The sequence below is a fragment of the Orcinus orca genome, chromosome 3 (assembly GCF_937001465.1).
Source record: "Orcinus orca chromosome 3, mOrcOrc1.1, whole genome shotgun sequence".
Classification (NCBI taxonomy): Eukaryota; Metazoa; Chordata; class Mammalia; order Artiodactyla; family Delphinidae; genus Orcinus; species Orcinus orca.
In genome coordinates, this window is record NC_064561.1 from 58824371 (window position 1) to 58831977 (window position 7607).

The following is a 7607-nucleotide window of genomic DNA, read 5'->3' on the forward strand; positions in this document are numbered from 1 at the left end:
TTTCCAGTGTGAGGACAAGAACTCAGGGCTGGGAATCCAGGGACAGGGTTCTATGTGCTGCCAAGAATGGGGGAGGCGGAGCCTATTTTCTCTCCGTGGAGGGGGCATATTTGGAGAAAACCTGCCCCAAGATGGGGGAGGTGGGGGTCGGGAATGTGCCAACAACTCACATGGGCACATCAGTTCTCAAAGCAGCTCCACAGTGAATGTGTGGGATCACCCTGACCACCCTGGTTAGAGATGAGTGGGTTTATTATCACCCCAATTTAACAGAAGAGGAAGCTGTGGCCCAGGAGGATTTAAGGGACTTGTTCATGATTATGCAGACATTTAGGGGCAGGAGCAAATGTTTACCCAAGTCTCCAGAGAGTGTATGATTATAATAACTATTATTATTATTGCAAATATTTACCAAGCTCTGACTCTGCCAAGAACTTTCCTCTCATTACTGCTTTTAATCCTCTCAGAAATTCTAAGTAGTGATCCCCATTTTACAGATGAGGAAACTTGAGGATCAGAGAAGCAAATCACATGCCCAAAGTCCAGTTATTTGCATCCACTAGTCAGGGTGTGAAGGAGATCTGAACTCAAATCTGTCTGGCTTCAAAGTCTCAGGTCTTACAGGAAAGACAGGGCCACCTCCACCTGGGGTAGAGGAGTCACCTTATTTCCCAAAACAGGGCCTGGAGCAAGCCTGGCCTCACCATCCCCTGTTTAGGGTGCTGCTTTGGGCCTGGTGCACATAGCCCATGGGAGCCCCTCCGGCAACGGGCCCTGGGAAATGTAGCAGGTACTGCAGGACTCTGGGACATGTTGGGGCCATGTCTGTGTGTGAGCAGCATACCTGGTCTAGGCCTACGTGACCCTGTGACACCCTCACAGATGAGGTTGCACATGTGTGCACACAAATTCCTTCCTTCCTTCATTCATTTACCAAATGCTAGCGCACCAGTCTTCATACCTTCATATTTCTACAGACATTCCTGTTTTGTTTTAGACATTCACTTCGTTTGCTGACCTCCCCAAGTAGGGACAGCTACATAATTGATGGGGCCCAGTACAAAATGGAAATGCAGAACCCCTTGCTCAAAACTTAAGAATTCAAAGACAGGGACAACAGAGCATTCAATGATGCATGAGGCCTGGGTGAGTGCACAGGGGGCCTGCATACCTCAGCTCACCTTGGCCTCTTCCTCTGGGCCTCCCTTCCTGCCACCTCATCCTCCTTTCACATCCTCACAAGGTCCATGATTTTCTCCACCTCAGGGCTTTTGCAAAGGCTGTCCTCCCTGCCCTGAACACTTTTCTCAATCATTCTCTCATGAGGTCCTTCTCATTATTCAGCTCTCAGCCCAAACACCACCTCCTCAGGGATGCCCCCCTGGTCCTCCAGCCTCAAGTGGCCACCCACTTAGCTCTTCATCATATCTGCTGTTTATCCCTTCCGAGTGGGCATCAATCTGTGACCTCAAGTGTACTTGTCAGTTTACAGTCTATTATCCATCTTCCCCGGTAGAATGTCAGCTCCCCACCGCAGGGTCGTGTCTGTCCTGGTCGGCACTGAATCCCAGAGGCCCAAGCCAGTGCTTGGCACACAGTAGATGTTCAATAACTATTTGTAAAACAGTGAATGAATGAATAGATATCCTTCCACCCCCCTCTCCCCGCAACATTGCCCCACACCCTCCCTGTGCACCCCAGATAAGCACAGGGGTTCTCCCTGAATGTCCTGGTGCTCCAGACATCCCAACACAGAAAGCTGATGAGATCCAGACGGGCAGGCGGATCCTGAGGCCTTGAAATGAGGACAGACAGAAGAGGCAAGGCCTGGAGAAAAAGAAAAGAAGATAGAGGGAGGGAGGAGAGGGGAAGAAGGAGGAAAAGTGGAAAGAGAAAGGAAATGCAGCCAGAGGAAGGAGAGAAGAGGTAGACAAAGAGGGGAGAACGCGTTGGGCTTGGTGATAATCCCGTTTCTCCTCTTTATTAGTGAAACTAATAATTACTATTAATACCTGGCCCCTCCCTCGTCCCTTCATCCAGGCTGGTGGGGAAGTTTTGAAGATGAAAGTCTGGGGGCGCCTCTCAGATGCAGGTTTCAGGGCTTCACAACCACTAATTAAACTTGGCAGCCCCTTCCAATTACCACCCCACACCCCCTCCCCTGGGATGCTCTGTCACCTGACTCAATGTCAGTCCAGGTGGGAATGCTACCTGGGCCTTGAGGAAGGCTCAGTAGCTGCAGCTGGGGAGTGCAGGGTGGGGATGTCAGCAGAGACAGTCATGGGGGAGGTGCTAGAAAGAGGAACCTCACACCAGGTGGCACTGAAACTCAGGAGCTCCCAGATGAAATTACAGCCCCATCCCAGAGGCTGCCCTCCCCCCAGTCCCACCCCAGGGTCTGTGTCTCTGGGCCCTGCCAGATGGCAGTGGGGGAAGTGCTACTGGGAAGGAAGATCTCACCAGGCAAAGAGGCAGAGTCGGCATGTCCAGCTCCTCCACGTGGCCTCAGGGCCACCCGGAGTCCTGGTCTCTCGTATCTTCAGAGGCCATTTCATTGCACCTCCCTCAGAGAGGCCCCCTCCCTGCTCTCTAGCAGTCATGAGAGACATCAGCCCGGCTCCCCTGCACACCTGCAGCAATGGGACCCTCACTACCTCCCGTTACTGAGCTGCCTGGACTTTGGGCTCAGTGAGCTCATCCAATCCCTTGGTATTAAATACAATCTAGAGGCTCCTGAAGTTACATCAGCAGCTTTCGACCTTTCCAACGAGCCCCAACTGCCTGCCCCATCTTTCTACTAGGATGTCACATTGGTGGCTTCAAAAATAACAGGGCCTGAGCTTGGTTCCCTCCCTCCACCCACGTCACGACCTCCCCAGGCTCTCCCACCTTGGGAAATGGACCCCCTGTCCACCCATTGCTCAAGCTTGGTACCTGGAATCATCCTCACCCCTGCATCCAATCCATCTGAAAATCCTACCAATTCTACTTCCAAAGTCGCTCTCAGATCTAGATATCGTCCTTCACCTTCACAGCTGCCATCGTGCTCCGAGCCATCAACGTCTCTCACCTGCGTGATCATCTTCACCTGAATCTCTAAACAAAGTCAGTGGACTTTGAAATACACAAATCACAACATGCCTGCCGCGCCCTGCTTAAAGCTCCTCTCCCTTCTCACGGTATGTAGGTTATAACACACGCTCCTCATTCGCCAGGCTCCCGGCCTCCTGGATGATTCCTCGCCAGCCCCCCACCTCCATGCGGTCCGTCAGCTCTTTTCCACCTTGGCTGCTTTTGCACTGGCTTTCGCCTCTGCCCGAATGCTGTTTCTTCTGCCGGCCTCATGTCTGCACCTTCTCAAAGTCCTGTCCCTGCCCCTCTAAGTGTGAGCCCACCCTGTAACCTTCTCGGGTCTGCCTGTTTCCACAGCACTTACCATAATCTGTAATGTTGTCAGCTGGCTTACTGGTATGATGTCTGGCTGTCTCCCCCACTAGACTGTACCTTCACGTCTACGCTACTCATTGCTTTATCACTCACCAATGCCTAGCACAGTGCCTGGCACATAGTAGGTGCTCAACAAATATGCTAAATGGATAGATGTCCAGGATCCGTAACCTGGTACCACCAGCCCATTGGGTCCTGTTCTTCCATTTGGGGTGACTCAGAACAGGTCCTGCCACGTGGCAAAGAGCACAGGGGCCCAGATCCGTCCTAGGAGGTCTGGTGGCGATCTCTGTCCACTTACTCCACTCTGCACCAGCCGAGCGACCTTGGGCTCATCCCCAACCTTCTTCTGCCCCAGCTTCCCACTCTGGAAAATGAGTATAATAATCTGAGCTCCTGGGGGTGTGATGAGGCACTAAGGGAGAATGTACACCAAGGCCACATCACAACCACGTCCCAGGTGGACGTCCTGAAAGAAGCGAAGATTTACACACACACACTCACTCACTTACACTTACATTCCCTAACCAACCTTGGGGCTCAGAAACTACAAAGCTAACTCCCCAGCCCTCCTCTCCCCAGTATACCAGCCCCAGCCAAGGCCTGTCCTTCCCCCAGGAGCGTGGTGATCGGGCGCCATCTAGCGGGCACCTAGGCGAGAGCCGGCATTCCAGCCCTCCCTTCCACTCCTCAGGGTGGGTGGGGCAGCTCCCTGGGACCCTGCCCTGACCGTCCTCACCAGGGAGAGGCAGGCCTAGGAACAGAGGCGCTGCCCAGCAGGGCCCTCGGCCTCTCCCCAGCTGCATAAAGTCCTAACCCTGAACCGCTGAAGGCCCACCTCCGCAGTCTTCGAGCTCACCTCCCACCATTCCTTCCCCTCCAGCCATACAGAACCTTCCCACAAAAGATCCTGAATAATCCAAGTTTTCCTCTTACCTCAGCCTGGGAGTTCTCCCCACCCTCTTCTCCCTGTCCTGGCTGACCCCTACTACCACTCTGCACCTCTACTTGAATGGCACCTGCCTAGAGGCCCCTGACCAAGCTAAATCTGCCCTCGGTTGCCCCATGGGCCTCCTCACCCCATGTTGCTAAACTAGATCCACAAACTGTGTTTCTTGCCCCCATTCCTCCTTAGACAAAGACATTGATTGCAGACCCTGTAACGCTCCCCTCTGCATGCTAAGTGCTGAGAGAGTCTGGGGCCCATAAGCTCAGACTGCGGGTGAGTTCTGTAAAAATCCGAAGCAGGGGAATCCCCTGGTGGTCCAGTGGTTAGGACTCTGGGCTCTCACTGCAGAAGGCCTGGGTTCAATCCCTGATTGGGGAACTAAAATTCCACAAGCTCTGCAGCGTGGCAAAAAAAAAAAAAAAAAAAAAAAAATCTGAAGCAGGCGGGTCACAGCCTGTGGAAGATGGAAACTGAGGGGTTTCAGGAAGGATTCAGGGTGCTGCTTCAGGCTGGGCCCCATCTTCAAGCCCCAGAAACCCACTAAGCTGCCGTTAGTCTCTGACCTCTGGCTGTGTTTCTCTGGTGAGCTAACTCACCCTCTCTGGGCCACAGCTTCTTCTCCCCACTCTCCCCTTGCGCGCTCATGCAGAACTTCCTTCCAAGGGATGAAGCCCATGGGCAAATTAAAATATGAGTTGTTGCTAAGAATGGGAAGTATGGGGCCTTCCAGGCTGTCCTTGAGGGTGCAGGAAAAGGTCTGGATTTCTCAAAGCCAATTCTCTGTTCTCCCTTCATCCACTCAACAAATACGTAAAAAATGCCTGGATCCGAGATTAAAAGTACTGGGGCTCTGGAGTCAGATTGTCTGGGCTCCGATCCTGGCACCACTGCTGATGGCTGTTGGCTGCTTGTTTCCTTAGCTGTAAAATGAGGGGGATAAAAATTTCTGTCTTACAGGGTTATCGAGAGGATTCAATGAGAGGATATATGCAACTCAGTACGGGCTCTGGTCTGTTGTAAGGGTTCAATGTGAGGGCTATTGTTGCTACCACTATTCACGGAGCAACTTCGGTGTTAGGTCACTGATCTCACACTGCATCTCTCCTCCACGCCACACCTAGGGCCTCCCTTGTCTCCTGCACTCCGGTCCCTAGGGGCTCTGGGCAGCCCCTCCCCAGTTCCCCGTCGGACTCCTCCTCAACGCCCGCCTTAAGGCCTTCGGATGCCCTCAGGAATTCCAGAACACCTGCAGTGGAACCTCCTCTCTCCCAGTCTTTTCTCTGAACGCTTCCGTCTTGCCGTAGGAAACCCGCTCTCCCCTGAGGATGCTGCGTTCCCCTGCAGACCTCCCAGTGGCTTCTCCTTTCTCTTCCATAGCCCATGGACAGAAGAAAAAATGGGGAGAGTGGAGGGAGAAACCACAGGCATGTTGTCCTCCTTGCCCCTCACTGTCCCTTTCAGGCTGTCTGTGTTCCCACCTCCCTAAAGGATGCCCGTTTTGAATCTCGTCTCCACCCTGCAGCACCCACACCTTCCCCTGGGAGCAGATGTCTACCAGCCTCTGGGGCACAGCCTCCCGTCTTTGAGGGCTTGCCCCTGGCCTCAGTGTCACTCTCAATCAGCTTGTTCCTGTTGTAGCTCTTGGTCATTCCAATATTCACAGAGATGCTGCTGCCATCACCTTGGCCTCTGGTACATTGACCTGTTCCTATTGATCTTGTCCCCCCCTCCCCCCGCCCATGTCAGCCACTCACTGCCATGGTCTGAAACTCCTCCCCAATCCATTATCTCAATCTCACGCCCCCTGTCCCTGATCGCCAGCTCAAAGTATCAGCTGGTATCTGGACTTCAGCCATCCCTTACCCCAATGGGACCTCAAATCCATTGTTCCCACCACCTTTCTGCTCCCCCTCACCCCCTTGATGCTCTCACTACCCCAATTACCCCAGCTTCAGTGCCTGCTCAGTGGCGAAAATCATTCCTGTACATTCAGCCTCCAATCCCCTGTTCTTCTCTCAAGTTGTCTTCTCTTGGCAAAAACCACAACCCTGGTTAAATCCAGCCCTCTGCCTACTCCATGCCTGCGTCCATGCAGCAGAACATGGCTGGAGAAAACGTCCAGTGGACCCTTAATGCTGCCCTGGAATCACCCCCTAGTCCCCTAGCTCTTGGTGAGGTTTCAAACCTTCTCTCCACCTTCAATCTTCAATATCCATCCACCCCCAGCCTCACAGCTGTTCGCCTCCTACTTCCCTGACGAGAACGTTCTCAAGCTCCCACTCCCAAGTGTGCTTACCCTCCAGCATCTCCCTACTCCCCGTTTGCACAGATGTGCTATCCACGCTCTTATCTAAAGCTGCTACCTCCATCTGTGCACTAGAGTGGGTCACCTCTTCCTGCTCAAGGACACGGCACCATCATCAACTTTTTTCAGTCTCTACTAGACCATTCCCATTGGTATACAAATATCTGTTACTGATGCAATCTTAAAACAGAAAACAGAAAAGAGCCTCTTGATCCTGCTTCCTCATTCTTCTGCCCTTTTGCACACCTTCGCAGCAAAACTCAAGTGCTGTCTATACCTCCCTTCCTCTCTTGAATCGGCTCCATTCAAGCTTTTGCACTCCCCTCCCCCGACCCCTGCCACACACACCTTGACCTCTTGCCAAGGTCCCCAGTGGCCTCCAAGCTGCTACATAAGTGGTCATTCTCAGCCCTCATCTTATTTTACCTCTCAGCAGGCGGACACAGCTGCCTGCTCCCTTCTCCTTGATTCCCTTTCTTCACCTGGCTTCCTGGACACCCCCTCTCTGGGTTTTCCTCCCATCTCACTGCTCCCCACTGCTTTCTCCTTGGCTATCTCCTTCTTGTCCCCATGCTTTAAAGGTCCATCCTTGTACCTCTTCTCTATCTGCACTCAGCCCCTGGGTGGTCACAAGCAGTCTCATACCATCTAGATGCTGAAGACTCCCAAATTTACACCTCCAGCCAAGACCCTCTCCTCAATTCCAAACTCACCTACCCCCAAAACCTTAGATATACAATAGACATCTCAAACTCAGGCCTAAGACTGAACACCTAATCTCCACCCCACCCTCCCCAAATTTACTCCACCCTTGGCCTCCCCACCCCAGCTCATGGTGACTCTGGAGTTAATTTTTTTTTTAAATGTATGTTGAAACTTATGTCTTCATTGGGCACTTACTCAGTG